Here is a 17,802-nt window from a genome sequence, read left to right as displayed (position 1 = left end):
CAAACTCCTTAGCTACATTGATATTTCACTTGAAATTAATAAGTGAAAAGCAACCTCCAGTATATGTCAACTACTAAAAGAAAAATCAGCTAAGAAATTTCATTATTTCCTTCTTCCCAAAGGCTCCCCAAAGGCCACTAAGACTCTTGTGTGTTCCCCTCTTCTTTCTTTTGAGCCCCCCTCAAAGTGAAACCCAAGGAGAAATTTCATTTTTCCTACTTCCCAATGTTAGCTTAGGAGTTTGTGATGTTTGGTTGATCAAGTAAAAGTGCTTAGAACGTCTTCCATTTTTTGCATTTAAGCTGGTTTATCACTTTTGTGTGGCTATCTAATAGTTTTCCCCGTCCATGCTGAATCAAATGTGCAAGACTTGCTTTGGAAGCAGAGCGTGGCAATGACTCTTATTGGATCATACATTTATGATGGACCGGGACAATGGCATTATGATGCTCGCAACACTGGGTAGTCTATGGGAGGAGCATCGACACCATGCAACATTGCATAGTCTATGAAAGGATGCACCCATGGATGCTGAGGAATATGAGGCTACTAAAGAAGACAAGGCACCCGTAAAAGAAAAGGATAAGCCCACAGATGTTGGGGCTATGAAAGATATAGTTAGTGAAGCATTCGAAGGACAGCTAACACCATACGGATGATTATAACCAGTTGACTCATTAGTATCTGTCTCAAGCGCATGGCTTGGAACCTGTTGATTTTTGGACTACTGCTTGCCAGATTAGGTGTAGATTTATCTTGGCATGTCATCTGAAGGCTCTGACTCCATCTGCTCTCTTACGGTAACTTCCTGACCCACTCGATCTTGCAGGTGTATCATTACCTCCACCGCCGTTACCTATCATAGCTCAATAGGTATCTCTCAAATAATTTCCAAGGTAAGAAGAAGGAGGATCCGGATACACATGTAGAAAATTTTGAGAACACATGGTTGGCCAATGGCATGCCGCTTATAGTTACAGCTACTCAAAAGTGTAATACATTCAGTGGAACTTTTGATGGACATACACATCCGATTGGCATGTACAGTATGGTCCCAATGTATTTCCAACATATGAGGAACTACATGATGCATTTCTGCACACAAGGATAAGACATTATTGTAGGTGCTAGAGAAACTATACTGCTTGGAGAAGAAAACCTTGATGGTAGAAGATTGCGTGGCTAAATTCCACACTCTACGGAGTCGAGTGGACTCGACGGATCAGCCACTGAGGCACTTATGGGAGAATGGTTTGTCCAAGGTTTGTGTGGACAAATTTGAAGCCAGTTGTAGCATCCAGTGATCTCACCACGCTAGTGGAAGCTACTCAAAGATCAAAGCACAGTTTACGAGAAAAGTTTACGAGAAAGATTGATTTCAATGAAGAGAAAGATTGATTTCAAAGAAGAGAAAGAAAAAGTGAGAAGTAGATTCCTCATAGGATGAGCAAGAGAATGACACTTTAGATGATAAGTTGGATGTGGAGTCAGATTCAAAATCCAAGCACAATAACCAGAAGAAGAAAAGCCAGAAGAACTAGAGACTGTCATAAAGAATGACTAGTGGCAACATAGGCTTACGCTTCAAGGTGCAAGTGCAAGGAGAGTTGGATCTAGACTGCACGATCGTATGTCTGATGGCACGAAGTGTTTAAATCAAGGTCACACTAAGGAAGAATGTAAGAATACTCCCTATTATTCTACATGTCAAACCACCACTCATGGTACGAGGCTTACCGATATAATGGCAGAGTGCATTGTCTATAGCAAACTCAAGCTACCACAGTTCCAGTAAAATACATAGCACCAGTCAACCGCATCACTCTACAGGCATACCATATAGGCTCATCCTTATGGTGGCAGACGAGGTCGTGGTGGTGCAATAAGTGTCCCTTTCTAGTGTTATTACTACAAAGTAATCCATCATTGTAAGACAGAGTGTTCAGTGTGGCAGCATCATCTCAGTAGGAACTCTAGAAAACATAAGCAGAGGGGTCCACTTTAGCCTAACCTCCAACAATCAACCTTGTGCAAATTCAGCCATACCTAGAGGTGTCTCATCCTCCACCACTACTGTAGGCTATCATGGCAGTCACGCTGTCACAAGGGTGTAGGCTAGCTGATTTAGAGAATTGTCGGGATGGGTGGACCAAGGATAAAGAAAAAACCCCAAAATTGGGAGGAGGAGCAGCGTGTCCACCACACAGGATCAAGTCACCAAGACGGTGCAAAAAGCACAGGGCAAGGTCCGAAAATCTCATAAAGCTCCCCTACCAACGACATCAGATAGTTCAGAGGCCATTCAATCACATAAAGGAATTAGTCCAAATAAACCAAAAAGGATCCAAGGTGTAATCAAGAGCCAAAAAGTGCCAAAACACATTAGGATCAAGTAGCATAGGTGCACTCCAGGGCCAAAAAGTGCCGAAAGCACCAGAATCAAGCTACAAATAATTGGAAAAGGTATAGATGAACTGTTCGATGACACAACAAAGCATACTATTGAAGCTCACAAGAAATAAGGAAAGAACACTGCTAAAGTTTAGAAGGAAGGAGGAAAACAAAAAGTTAGCTCAGTTAAAGATAGTGGATTTAGGAGCAGTGTTCGGCCAAGAGAGGGGTAGATATTTCACCTCAAAAATTTGGAAGCAAGGAACACTGAACAATCATGTGAATATGATCTATGGGAGGACTTGCAAAGATAAAGCTCAACATTACATTGGATCAATTCCTGTGTTTAGTGTCTAAGTATTGGTAACAAATGATAGGAACTGTGGAGAAATTGGTGAAAGTTCAAGCCAGCAGGCAGCAATAGTAATCAGGTAAATGTAGTACAATGTGGATCAGTAGAACTATGATGAAGGAGTCTCGGAGGTCACAATGACATTCAAAGGTTAGACAATGTTTGGCATCCTTATAGATGGAGGATCCTGAAGAAGGTCACAGTAACATTAAAAGGTCAGACATTATTTGGCATCCTTATAGATGGAGGATTTGGAGTCAATGTGCTATAAAAAGAAATGACTCATAGATAAGGCATTACAAAGATGCACTCAATGCCCTCCGCCACCATCAAGATGGCAGATCAACGACATCACAAATATGCAGCCGGCACCCTCTGCCAATCAAGATGGTAGTTTAGCAGAGAGTTATGCATGCAAGCAACTAAGAAATCAATGTGACTAAATGTAAATTTCTGGTATCCTTTATGATACTATGGATGAAGGAAAACTCCATAGCATATTTGATGATGCTTAGCTGATCGTGGTGGCTGCAGCATGGGGAGATTCACCGAAATTGGGAAACAAACCGGCTCACCATCCACAGAGGAAAGAGAACAGAGTGTCTATGTCCTCCAAAGGAAAAGTGGATCCATCGGTCCAACCACTCTATGCAAAAGGACTTAATTGGCTAAAAGGAGTGGAGGACGATGAGGAAGAGAAAATCTTAAGGGAGAATCCAGATCTAGTTTCCTTGTTTGAGGTGGATGTAGATCGGATTATTTCCCAATATGAGCAGTTGTGATGACACCGATTGGAAGAAACCATACTGGTAAATCCAAAGGATAGGGTCAAGAAAGTTCTTCTAGAAACAGAACAAGTTGAGGTTTTTGAAGAGATCAAAGCATTAATTACTATTGCGGAAGAAGTCCATGAAAAGGACATGTACAAAAGTGGTCGAGCACAAGAAGATAAACTATTTTTTTGGGAGATGATAGAATCCTTGAATGGTCTAGGTAGGTGCCAAACTCATAGAAGAATGGAGGCAAAAATTGTAGAAATTATTGTCTGAATATAAAGATGTATTTTCTTAGAGTTATAAAGACATGAAGGGTATTGATTCTAGTTTTTATCAATATAAAATCAATCTCAAGGAAGATGCAATTCCCATGAAGCAGAGGTACAGGGATGAATCTGAATTATACCCACAAAGTTAAAGAAGAGATTGATAAGCTACTGAAAGTAAATTTACCCCATCGATAAAGCTAATTGGATGTCTCCAATTAAGATCATATTAGGTTGATAAGCTGCTGAAAGTAGGTTTCATTTACCCCATTGATAAAGTTAATTGGGTGTCTCCAATTATTGTTATCATCCCCCCAAGAAAAATGGGAAGTTGAGGACGTGTGGATTATAGGAAGTTGAACGCAACCACAATTACAGATCTCTTTCCATTACCCTTCACATATTCTCTTTTGGATACTGTTGGTGGTCATGAAATGCAGCCACAATTATAGATCCCTTTCCATTACCCTTCACAAATTCTCTTTCGAGGACATGTGTGGATTACAGGAAGTTGAATGCAACCACAATTACAGATCCCTTTCCATTACCCTTCACAAATTCTCTTTTGGATACTGTTGGTGGTCATGAAATATATTCATTTCTAGATGGATTCAATGGTTACAATCACATGAGAAAGTTGTAGTGATTACACAAGCACATCAAGGTGTCAGTGTAGGACACTTTTTTGGAGAAATTATAGGCCGAAAGATCTTCTAAGCATGACCATGGTGGCCCACAATCTTAAAAGATGCATGACAATTTGCCTGATCTTATCAAAAAAATTCTCTCCCGTGAAATAGTCATCAAGTTGGTTTAGCCACATTAAAATAACCCATGCATCCTTCTTGCCATCCAAGTTTTGGAAAGAAAAAACCTTACGACTAATTTTCTTCTCCTTTTTGGCATATTGGGCTCTAAGAGTAGCTTCCACTGTTCTACAGATATGTCATCTTCATATTCTACTTCAAAGGTGGCTCTTCTCCTCTTTCTATGAAAAACAGTTTCCTCTAACTCCTTGCTCTTCTCCCTTTCTTCATTCAACTGAGTTTAGAGTAGCTGGATTTGTTCAAGGATAGAAGAAGTTGCTAATTCATTATGACAGGATAAAAGAATATGAAAAAGAAGAAACAACGATATTGCAAAATAATGGATAATAAAAGTGTGAAGGTAGTGTGACCAATTTGCAAAAAGTCGAATCTTTGCTTGAGTTTGTGAAGTGTTATTTAAGTAATTTTGTTTGAGTGATAAACCAAAAACCGATAAGTGATACCAAGAGCGAAAACACACCTCAAATGGAAGCCAAAACTAATTTTTGTTAAAGCCGCCCTTGACTTGACAATTTTTTGAAGTAATACAATTTTTTCCATTTTCATAAATAAATTTTCTATGAATTTCCAGGCCTCTCTTTTTGCCAAAATTTTAAAAAATTCTAAATTTTTTAAGGCTTTTGTTTAATTCTCTAAATTTAGCCTTATACTATGGCTTTAGTAGCCTTGCTTTTAGCCTTTTTACTTAAGGTTTATAAGCCTAATGACTAAGGCTTAAGCTTTTGAAGCTTCTTTTTGGAGTGAAACCGAGGTGTCATTAGGAAGAAGTGTGCCACCAACACGTTCGTGGAATGAAAGAGATGAAATTATAGTTGCGCCTCCTTCTAAGAATGGAACCTTGACCTTCACAACTTGCTGATCACATCCCATGGAGTCTGATCTTGATGAGGTTAAGGTTTGGGAAAAACCACTATTAGAGAAAAAGGGTGGTTGGGCTTACGCAAATCCACCTTTCTTTTGCTAAACCATTAGAGGTCCTTATGTCTAGTGGGTAAAAGACCTTTGCCTTTGCTCCCTTAGGATTTGGCTTGGTTCTTCCTCTTCAAAGTAGTCCCAAGCTCTGATATCAATGTCAGGACCTTTGTACTACTTGATAAAATTACCTCATGCACATATCAACAAACATAACAATAGATGTAGACCTTCAAAAATTGAGTAGTTCATACACAGAGTGTGCATGAGGAGTGTAAAACTAATAAACCTAGTTCATATGTGCTAATACAAAGAGCACTACCCAAGTGCAAGGTGGACAAATAATATGTACAAATAATGATGCATGGCCAACAAAATAATCATGGCAGTCACACCACCATCGAAAATACCATCGGACATGCAATAATTGTCCCACGTATATTGTCATCACCACAACACGCATGCTTAGCATCACCTATGCCTCTCTTTTAGGTACTCACAAAAATAATCATGTGAGTGCCGCACAAAGATGTGAATAAACCAAATTACACACCAAGACAATGTCACACAAAGCTGTAAATATAAATCACACACTAACAATGATTTAAGCCCAAGTATACACCTAACGAGATTGTGGTGTTTCACAACGGTATCGCCTATAACAGTTAGTCCGATCCCAGTCTTGGGTATGCCATGCATCTGAAAATACCATGAGCCATAAACATGACACGATGACTTCTCGGGCATCCCCAATGGTCATGAATGGTAGTGTGCTAACAATATACATCTCTCTCTCTCTCTCTCTCTCTCTCTCTCTCTCTCTCTCTCTCTCTCTATATATATATATATATATATATATATATATATATATATATATATATATGTATGTATGTATGTATGTATGTATGTATGTATGTATGTATGTATGTATGGCAAAAAGAGAGAGAAAGAGAGTAAGTCTATTTGGGGCATGTGGATGGGTGTGTATTGTCAAAATCTAGACTCACCTAAAGTGACAATAGCGGACGAAGAGAGTAAGTCTATTTGGGGCATGTGGATGGGTGTGTATTGTCAAAATCTAGACTCACCTAAAGTGACAATAGCGGACGAAGCAAGACCACATATAGTTTAGACACAACAACTTGTATCTTTTCAAGTCTACTTAGTTGACTATTTTTTTTGGAAGGCACTTCAAAAAGTTGCTTAGCCATCTAAAATGAGTTGCTTTGTGACTCATTTGACACTCATTAAGTTGGGTTGCTTTGCCACTTGTCGTCGATATAGTGACCATAGTATCGATGTTTTTTATTTAAGAAAATCTTCCACCCAAATCTCATTATAATTTGGGTTGCTTACGGTTTGGTCTCTACCTTTGAGTTTACACTCTCACACATAGAGAGAGAGGGGGAGGGGAAGGGGGAGAGCTCTCACACACACAGCCTTTGATTTTACACTCACATATATATATATAGAGAGAGAGAGAGGGGGGGGGGGGGGGAGGGGGAGAGGTCACACACACACATAGCCTTCGATTTTACACTTCAATGACGACATTGTTTTTAACTTGTGCAAAGCTAGGAAGGCCAAATGCAATGGGACTCATTCTGGTCGTTGAACTTTCAAGTCTAAAGGAGCATATAAAAGCAAGTTTTATACAGGCCGCCGAGCCTGCCCGATCTTTCACGTGTCGCTGCATGCAAGCTGGCTGCTGCAGGCGGGTACATGGGGTAGAAAAAAGAGCGAAACAGCCATCAAAGCTTGCTCTTTTTACACTTGTAAAATTGTCGCGCACTAGCTTGCACAGTACAAAACACCAACCAAATCACCCATTAAGCAGGTTGATTACCAATTAATCATTTGGTTTTAATGATCTTTTCACTGTTCATTTCCACAAATTAATGTCTCCTGAGCTATAAATATGCACCTCTAGTCCCTGCTGTTTGCCACCACAGTCCTCCACAGCTTCACTCCTGTCTTTGCATTTCCAGCTACACAGTATGGCTCCTCTCAAGCTCATGGCTTCCCTTGTTCTTGCTACAATTCTGCTTATGCTCCTCCAGGTGACACACGGATCTACATGCACATCTGCAAAATAGGGTTGATTTAGTGTAATTTTGTCTTTAGCCTGTGTTTATATGATTATATCATTCTCCTCTAGCTGGATTAATTATCTACTTGTTTTGAGTTGTTTTTAGTTGTAAATGGAGGCTTGTTTGTGTACATGCATGGCTGGGTACTAAGCAATTTCATTGTGTTATATATTTCAGGAGTGTTCAGCAGCAGGAGGTAACACTAAAGCCAACGCAGTGCATGCCAATTCAAAGTCAATTTTGCATCTAAGGCGCCTCTTAACCATTGGTAAGCATACACATATGTGTGATTGCTTGTGGTGAGGAACTAAAAGTGGGTTGTAAAAATTATAGTGTGTTCGAAATTGCGTTTAGATTTATGTGGCTCTTGCACTTTTAATTAGTAGGTATGGGTGAAAATTAGTGGGTATGGGTCAAATTTTCAAGAAAAAACATAGATTTGGGCTCTTGCACTTACAATTATTACCTATGGGTGAATTTCTTTTTTTCTTTTTTCTTCCTTTTGGGGCAACCTCGGTTGGAAATTTGAAAGTACACTACTTACACACACTCCTTGCACAAGGGAAGGTTTGAACCCAATTTCTATTTTTTCAAGAACAAGATGGTTTATTATTAGATATGGAGAGACATTTTTTTTTAATAGGGGTGAATTTGTTCTGTTTTGTCAAGGAAAAGATGGTTACTACATGTGTGGACTCTTGCATTTTTATTAGATGTGGGGGGAAATTTTCTTTTTTTTTTTGCAAAAGAAAAGATGGTTTGAGTAGTAGACTTGGGTTGTTTTTCAAAGAGAAAGATGGGTTAGTGTTTCTAATCAAGGAAGAGAAGGGGGTTAGTGTTTCTAATCAAGGAAGAGAAGGGTAACCATTTCTTTTGTTTTGATCGCGTGTGTGTATGTTTTTGTGTGTGTGTGTGTGTGTGTGTGTGTGTGTGTGTTAAAGATTGTCCGAGCAGCTGCCAGAGGAGGTGCAGTGCAGCTGGGGAGCAGAAGAGGTGTACCCAAGAGTGCATGATCTGTTGCAAGCAATGCCAGTGTGTACCCCCGGGTACGGTGGGCAACAAGCAAGCTTGTCCATGCTACGCCAACCTCAAGAACAGCAAAGGCCAAGACAAGTGCCCTTAGTGTGTACACACCACCCCCTCCCATTTTTGCCCCTCCCCTTGCAATCACCTTAACAGAAGTTTCTCAACCACCACCTTGCTTGTTCCTTCCTAGCTCCTTGGCAAATGCCCTTCATATCCTTCTATATCATCCTCATAATCTCCTTCTGTTTCTACTATTATAAAGGTCTTATATTATGCTTCTTAAACCAACCCCCCCCCCCCCCCAAAAAAAATGCACCTCTACTAGGGTCTTTTTAATTCTGCTTCTTTCATGAACAAAAGCTTTGTGCACAGCCACTCATTTTTGGGGCTTTTAAAATAGAATAAAGTGAATATGTGTCCCATGGTTTTTTTTTTTTAATAATCTTGGCTTGAAAGTAGAAGGTATAACTTGTTTTTACCACACAAACAAGTGCCAGGAAGTTGTGGGTTCGAATCTTTCCTTGTTTGGAGGTTGTGGGTTCAAATCTTCCCTTCCCTTTCCCTTCCTTGTAGGGATGACCCATTTTACCTCACAAACAAGTGCCATCCCTACAAGGAAGGGGAAAGGAAGAGTCAAACCCACAACCTCCAGACTCTCTAAAACTCCATTCCACTGCACTAACATGTTTTTACCCTGCCATCGCTCGCACACTAAAGGGAAGATTCGAACCCACAACCTGCAGACTGTCAAACTCCATTCCAACCAAGCGATGGGCAATTTTGATTAAATGCATAAATGAACCTTAAAACCTCAATTTTGAACATCTACCTATAATTAAAAGAAAGTGAAATAAAGTGTGAGTCCCATTCTTTTTGCGACACACCTCTTCTGTCAGTCTCTCTCTGACACACCTCTTCTGAGACAGTCTCTCTCTCTTTCAACATCACACGACAGAAGGGAGGGGACTGAGGGGACTGCCACCCTTATCACATTCCTGTGCATTCATTATAATGAGTCATAATTAATCAGACCTGTCGAATTGGTAATTTCAGAATTGTGAATGCCTGTTCAAAATTACATTTTTTTTCCTTTCTTAAATCCATGGCAAGAAAAAAATCCAGTTTTTTTCCCACTTCTTAAATCCATGGATTCAAGAAAAAATTACTTTTTTTTTCAGAGAACAGGATTGATTTAGGGCTTCGAAACAATGAAATACTGCATATCATGTCCTTGAACTATTATCACAATTTCTTAGGGCTTTGAAACAATGAAAGACATATCATTTCCTTTATTAATAAAACAAAATTTTAAAGAGGCCCTAAATGAGCCGTCTAGGGCCTTTTTTTTTTGGTGAAGCAAGCCATAGCCATTTGAGTAGATTGTAGGGAGAAAAATGTAATTCCATTTTGTATTCTATTCTAAGCACACGCACTAAATTAAATATGGCACCAAAATGTTTTTTTGCATTTCCATTAAATATATTTTGTGAGATTTTCGAAAATAAGAGTGTTCAATACAATTCAAATACAATCCATGGTGAAAAACAAGGGATAGTAGGGCTTGAAAAAATGGAATGTTGATGTAAACCCTTGACTAGAACTGAAATTGCTTTTGAGTACAATTTCAAATAGTAATATGACAAATGTTCATCTTATTAATACGCATAAATATGGTGGGTGCATTGCCATGGTGCCCTTTTCTCATGCCATTCCATGGAGTAATTAAATTTGAAAGCCTACCCTAACCTTCAATTTTTAATTATTCATGAGAAATGTATAGAAATTTTCAAAACAATGGCCATTTGTGATTGTTCATAAGAAATGTATATAAATTTTCAAAATAATGGCCTTCTTTTGCACCCCTATTTTTTTAAGGTGCAACCCTATTTTTAAAGAGGCCAACCTTCTCTACAAGGTTTGAAGCTTGGTTTGAAGGGCACCAAAGCAAGCTTATTTTCGAAGAGGCCAACCTTCTAGATGGTTTGTAGCTTCAAATGATGCCATGGAAGTGAGCATGGAGGTCACAAAGTTTCGTATCTTGCTTAATGTTCTTCAATGTAGAGCGTTTTTGTTGTATGAGAGCACATAAATTGCCACCAAAATACCTTAAATCTTTCTTATGCATGCACATCTATCTATCTGTATACGAGGGCATCGAAGTTAGACAAAAACTCTCTCTCTCTTTCTCTCTCTCTCAAGGAGGGATGGTATGGGCACATTCCCCTTGTAAGGCCCATTGGAATCTTCACTAGTTGAACAAGCCATGGTATAATCAAAGTGGTCACTCACAAATTTTAGTTAGGGGCCCATTGGAATCCTTCTGAGTTGAACAAAGCCATGGTATAATCACAGTGGTCACTCTATCAATTTTTACTTGGGATCTTTACATTTATTTGCATATTTGGTCATGTAATGCCTTCACATTAAAGGGCTTTTACCTCTGAAGCACTTTGTTATTTATCTCTGAAGTAACAATGCTAGTCAATCTTAAATATACCCTCATGGTATGAGCGCATTCCCCTTGTCGGACCCAAGTCATGCTGTTTGGAAATGCAACCCTACGTGTGGATGGTAAATTCCATCCAAGGCTAAATATGGACAAGAGACCGATAGCGAACAAGTACCGCGAGGGAAAAGATGAAAAAGGGCTTTGAAAAGATCTTTACTTAGTGGATATTGTGTACAAAAGTTGATTCTTAAAATGTTGTGTATGCGTGCACATGTGATGTATCTCATACACATGCACATGTGACGCATCTTTACTCTTATTAGATTAGAAGGAAAAGGTGCATATTGAGGGTATTTGAGAGTGATTAGAATTGTTACTTCGGACATTAATAACAAAGTGGGTTAGCATTGCTACTTCAGGATTAATAACAAAGTGCTTCAAAGGTAAGGCCTTTCAATCAATGTGAAGGTTTCACGTCCAAGATATTGCATGTATAATGCACTTCTTGGGCAAGAGTACGCCCTTGGATCATTCAACGCATTATAAGGATCCTTCTATCAAAACCATTGGATGTGAATCTTTTCCTCAAGGATGTGTGCATAAGCATTAGTATCTTAGTATCCATCCATAGAGAAAATGTTCACCTTTTAGTGAAGATCAAGATAGAGTGTTGGAAATCAAACCATTTCTTTTTAGATCCATGTGCATATAGGCCACTTGGTATAGTCTATCCTCAAGTTTGAGGGGGGGGGGTGATAGAAATCAATGCTTAACCTAAGTAGTAGATCTTCTCAAATTTTGGGTAGCTCATCTTCAAGGTCTCAACCATGTTTGAGTGGTTCCTCTAGTCGAGTGTTAGAAATCAATGCCCAACCCCAAATTTGAATCTTCCACTCAAAATTTGGCTAGCGCTTATATTTCCCCTTCATAAGAAGCTACCATGTTTTTGAGTGGTTTGAATGCTCAATATTTTGTTTTAAATATCGCATGGAATGTTTTGGTGTTTGGTAGCACATTGATAGCTTTTGGATGGCCTAGCTCAAGCCACACAAACAAACGTGCAAATTGAAGACCACATGATAATTTGGAGAAGCCATGGAGCACTAACTTTGATAGCATTCCTTAGTCAATAATATAGAGCAACCAGTTGTGTGTTTAAAGAGTGATTTGAGGCTATAAAAGATCCTGATGTAGGCTCTCCTGGCTATGATTTCAAGTATGTAAGACGGACATCAAGTAAAATACAAGGATCTTTATTGATTTACACTTTTTATGTACTTAGTTTGCTACATAACAATGCCGTCATCTCTATGCATAAACTGTATGCCCAGATAGTAGTGTAAAGGCCCCAAATTTGACCAAAAAAAAAAACTAGAGGCCAAGGATGGCAAAAGGATCATGTGCTTAGACTAAAGCTTCATAGGAGTTGCCAACTTATGCAATATGAATGAATATAAATCACCTAAGTCTCAATTATATCAAATCGATAGTTTGTCTAGATATACCACTTGACCAAATGGATGCAATTTCCTTATTTTAGTGCACAAAACATGTAAAGATAGTGATTTGGAAGCCATGTGCAAGAAAGTGCTATATTTGTTAGAGATTCTCTAAAGGTTAGTTAATGATTAAGGCCCAGAGTTAGTTTGAATAGAGTGCGTGGAGTGGAAATAAGAGTACACCCGATTCCTTGGGTTGAATCCCTTGGGAACTTCCTTTGGGTTGCAGTACTCCATTTTCTTCAAGCTCAACGTTGTGGGGGAAGTATCTTCTTATCATGGAGTTGAGGAAGGAAAATAAAGTGGAGTCAGCACTCATCAAGAGGTCGGTAGCTAAACCAATCGGAAAGGCAAACTCCTTGGCATGATATGTGGGTCAAGCGCCTGCCAAACATTGCTTAGCCTCTGAAGCCTAAAACCCACATTGCCAAAAGGGAATTAATGGTAGAAGGCAACACCTACGCTTGCCTCAAAATATATTTGCTACTTTTGATTATAGGCCCCACTTGTGGCCTGAAATGTTTCCTGCACGACTTAAAATCCAAAATCGTAACCTTTGCATTCAACGTTAAAACAAGTATTGGGTTAAGGTGGCATGCAACTAGCTTAGGATTTGCTAGATGGAGTTGAGAGAAGAAACAAAGTACAGATAAGAAAAAAGTGGTTGGCAAACCATGCGAATTGACATTACAAATGGGTGGCACCTCAACAGACCCTCTCAGACTACGTTAACCTAAGTAATATGTATGTGTTAATAGTGGCATGCAAGCAGCTTAGGTTTTACTACAGAGAGGTGGAGTTGAGAGAAGAAACAAAATAAATAGATAAGAGTAATGCAATTGGCAACCATGCCAATCGACATTACAAATACTTGCGTGGCACCTCACAAATCCTCTTAGACTGCGTTAACCCAATGGCCTCTATACTATGGGTAGGTAGACAAGTAAGAGGTTAGCTTGACACCCCCGTTCTCAAAGCATGGTCCTCAACCTTGGAAATAACACTCTAAAATTGAATGTCTTTACTCACTATAGTTGAAGCAACCTATAAGAGAAAAAGAGAGAACCTCATTTTGGTTAACAATGCCGTCCTCCTAACCAATCACAAGTCTTAACGTTCTTAACATCAAACCCTTGTCGCAGCACCTCCAGAGGTGGTGTCAAGCCACTAACTTGATTTCCAAGGGTGAAGAACTGCTTATCACCTGCAGCTCAATGAGGAGCTTTGACTTGCATGTATGGACACCCCTTCCTAAGGGCAGATGAGTTTCGTCCAGTCACCTCATGTTTTCCATCAAACCAGGTAAAAAGGCAACGATACATTACAAGGTAACAACTAAGAGAACTGGCAGAACGTGTTAAGTGACCTTGCCCATTCCTTTGTGATAGTGGAACACTCCTGTGCTGCCAGCATCTTACTGGTGGACTACCACACGTGAGGGGTGTAACAATGCAGTTATAGGTGTAGTAATCAAAGCACAAGGAAAAAACAGAAGCAAATCCATTAAGAAGGAAATTCCAAGGCCACTCCAGTGCCAAATCAAAGCATGGTTGAGAGAGAGCAATTATGGTGCAAAATCACATAAATAGCACAATGGGTGCTGATAAAAGACATCCACTCAGAATACTCAGAGACTTCAGCATTGCAAGGCAACATTCAATGCAAAGCTCAGAAGCTCAACTGCACTAGGAGCAGGATCTGATAGGCCAACTCGGAAAGTTCCTTCAGTCAATCTTGCATAGCAAAGCTATGTAGTGACTAGGAAACTAGACTATCTGAATGCCGATCCATGCAATCAGCAGCCTGGTCATCTTTCATAGATGCTTTTGACAGGTTCTGTAACTGGACAACATTGAGTTATCTCCTGCCAGCCCCACAACCTCAAGTGTACTCATCCCATGAAATTTTTGGCCCTCTTTGCCTTCAGTCCCGATACCCTTCCTACAATCTGTACCCAAAGCCAACAATTCAGAAAGTCGGTGTTATTCTTGCACACAAAAACTGTAAAAATATCACTCGGTGAAATAGAATGTGGGAATCAAATTTATGAAAATAACTGGACATGGGGGCTATACTGTTTAGGTGTCTGCAGATGGCATCCAAATCATTACCTTGCATCATTCTCACCATGCTGTTGTTGTCAACCTGAATGCATATCTGAGGATCTTTTAAATCAGCCAGTAAGTCTGTAGTGTTGAAGACGATGCTGCCTTAAAAACACCATCAACTAGCAAAATTTTAATTTGTAAAGCCAGATATCCCCATAAGTCAATCCACTCAAAAAAGCTAATAGACAGCCACAGAAAAAATCTTCATAAATCAGCATAAATTACCAACAGCTGAATCAATTACATAACAACAGTCTTGACAAGAATTATTATAAAACTTCAACACCAACTCGAGAGTATGTTGTAACAGTTAACAACCCTGAAGGTGGCTCCAAACCCCATCTGGGGATTCTTGACTGAAACAAGTCATCAGTAGACAAAGGGTTCTTCTTGTCACAAGGAATCTTCCACAAAAAGGTACTCCAAAGTGTTCTCCATACATGTGGGCACTGGGGAGCATAAAAAACACATGCTGGGTGTGTAGTGATTTACCTTTTTAATAGATGAATGAAAAAGCAAGGGAAGAGGTAAAGGAGGACTCTTTGTTGTTAAGGGGCTAAGATGGAACCCATGGGTAAGCTTTTTTGTGACAAGAATTAAAGATGGCCACCTCCAATCTCCCAGAAATACATACACTCATAAGTTTAGCCCTAGACTTTACATAAAGCTGGAAACTTTAGGCTTAAACAGCTTGGCACCAGCCTACAGGAACTCTTAGTACACTTTTTTGAGCTGAATTGACAGCCCTTTTGAAGCTCATTTTGTAGTAGACCTCCAAGTTAGAGGAGCCCCAACAACTTCTAAAACAAGGGTTGTGAGTCTTTGGAGCTTTTGGAGGTTAATTACGCAAGTATTTTAGTCATGTAGGCTGAATTTAGAGATTTAGAGCAACAAAGTAAGGTTTTGGTTGTGAAGAAGGGTTAGGGGTTAGGGAAGGCTCTTTCAAAGTAGGAAGCTCGTGAAAGAGAACAAATGCTAGAAGCGTTAGAAAATAGCAGCTTATAAATAAAAATATTGTCCAACGCCACCTCTGCTTCATAAAATAAGCAAGAATAAGTACACTTGTTTAACAAGAAGCAAACACAAGGAAAACACTAGAAAAGGTTTAAATACAAGAACGTAGATTGAAAAATAAATTTAATATTCAATTGATAGGAGTAACTATCAAAATATGAAACTCGGCAAAGATTTAATATGCATATACGATAGTGAGAGAGAGAGAGAGAGAGAGAGCTCCCTGCGCCTGCTGCCAAATTTGGTTGACTGTGAACGACGGTAGTTGATGCTGCAGACTACTGGTTGGTGGCACCTGAGGTGGGGAAAACTGAAGAGAGGTGCTGGTATCTAAGATGAATGGCCTTCTTTTCCCTTTGGTTCTCGAGTAACATACGTTCTCGATCGAGCTTTCGTTGGTGCTCCCAAGCGGCAAGTTCAGCCTGACGCTGGTCTTCGTCGATCCTGCGTTGGACATTTTCTTATTGTTTTCTTAATTCTGCTTCTGCTTTTTCTTGTTGTTTTCTTAATTCTGCTTCTACTTTTTCTTCTCTCCTTCAAGGCTCGTCTTCTCTTCTTCGTTGTTCCATCTGAAAGAAGAGGGAGATGTAGTCGGGGACTACTGGAGGCAGAGGAGGACGTGCTGCTGTTGCCTCCAAGAGCTGGAGACGCTCCATGATCAGCTGGTTCTGAGCTCTAAGAAGAGCTATGGTGTCTACTGTAGTCGGAAGAGCAAGGTCTCCTTCAGGGGAGACTTCTTCCGGCTGATGAGTACTCTCCTCTACAGACATGATGCTGAAGTCGGTGGTCGTGCCAGAACGCAATCTGACCATCCAAGGATGCCCTCGTGCTAGGATACGGTATGTGTGGACAAGCTGAATCTGATACCAATGTAACATGCAACGGAAGTATTCGTATTGGAGGATCCTGTCACACAAATGCTCACATAGTCTTCTGTATCCTGAGTTTCCCGAGTTTAGCAATCCACTTGAATGACTTCAAACTTTAAAGAGATATGAGAGAGAGAGAGAGAGAGAGATGAGAGCTGTACACCATATGGGGTCTCGAATTACCCAGTGAAGGACCCCTATCCCATTTCCGAGATAGTATTTGCTTTCTTATCTTTAAAGAGACTGACGGTGTGAACGATAAGCCAAACGCAAGACCTCTGAAGACCAAGTGTTGGGCTGAACTGTGCACTGTTGTAGAAGCACCAAAGATGTCCAATCTCAAGCCTATGCACTCTTCCCAATGGAATGAGGGAGGGATGCAAAGCTAAGACTGAGAGAGGGGCTTTTTGGGACTGTTCTAGACTGAATATAAATGCTGTAAATGCTTATGAATGCTGCGTTTTATCTTCACCGAGTGACTGGAGCAAAACGATGATATGATGAATGCTAAAAACTCTGTATGGATGCAAAAAACGCAAGGTTTACTAATGGCTGAATGCTGAGAACTGTTGCGTTTGCTGATGGAGGGCTGAATGCACAAGCGTTGATGCTCCTCTAGCTGGAGGATGACACGCTTCTCCAAAATGTATAGGGCTGAAGCGAATGCAAGGCTGAAGACTGATGCGCCTGAATGTTGATTGCTGAATATGATTGTGGACCTCAAGTCCCTTCACACACACACCCTTCTCTTCCCCTTTTACATAACCTTAGTCTCTTAATACCTTCCTTCTTAGAGTAATGATTATGAGGTAGATTTATATGGGAAAGGGAAAGGGAGGGTCTTACCACTTGCCTTATGGACACCATCATTAAGGTGTACATCTTCATCGACATCCAATAAAGACTTGGATGACATCATTGTTTTAGCCTCTAAGGCTCTAGGAACATAGTTGTAAGTCCTAGATAAACCACACCACCTATTGTCAATCTCCTCCTCGCGACGTCCCATACCGCCACGAAGCTGCCCTCGCGGACCTCGAGATTACTGCCGGCCTCGACTGCGTAAAGCAGGTGCACGTCTGCACTAGATCCAGGCTCCAAGACCATAGAGCTCTCACAAACTCGAGAGACTCTCTATATCCCAATAACTAACCTTGGCCACCCTTTTATAGGCTCTTGGCCGGTCATCGGGCGTCCACACTTGGGCGCCCGTCCGTCCATAC

The 17,802-nt window shown here is 40.2% G+C and overlaps 1 protein-coding gene across 4 annotated transcripts in view; it reads right to left on the bottom strand.

Annotated features, from left to right (window-relative positions):
• Positions 1-14,070: 14,070 nt before the first annotated feature.
• The window catches only part of LOC147603780 (uncharacterized), a 42,023-nt gene continuing 38,291 nt past the window's right edge, over positions 14,071-17,802 (bottom strand). For 2 of the 4 annotated variants that reach the window (XM_086795834.1, XM_086795835.1), the window contains 2 exons: positions 14,700-14,798; positions 14,071-14,536 (listed from right to left, as the gene is read on the bottom strand). The gene's annotated coding sequence lies outside the window, so the exon portion shown is untranslated. Of the gene's footprint in view, positions 14,537-14,699; positions 14,816-17,802 lie in introns of all 4 variants that reach the window. The other 2 variants (XM_086795837.1, XM_086795836.1) reach the window with 2 other exon arrangements.

The sequence above is a fragment of the Cibotium barometz genome, chromosome 63 (assembly GCF_041138505.1).
Source record: "Cibotium barometz isolate CiBa-2024 chromosome 63, ASM4113850v1, whole genome shotgun sequence".
Taxonomy (NCBI): domain Eukaryota; kingdom Viridiplantae; phylum Streptophyta; class Polypodiopsida; order Cyatheales; family Cibotiaceae; genus Cibotium; species Cibotium barometz.
The sequence above is the reverse complement of the archived record's forward strand: the minus strand, read 5'-3'. Positions and strand labels throughout refer to the sequence as shown.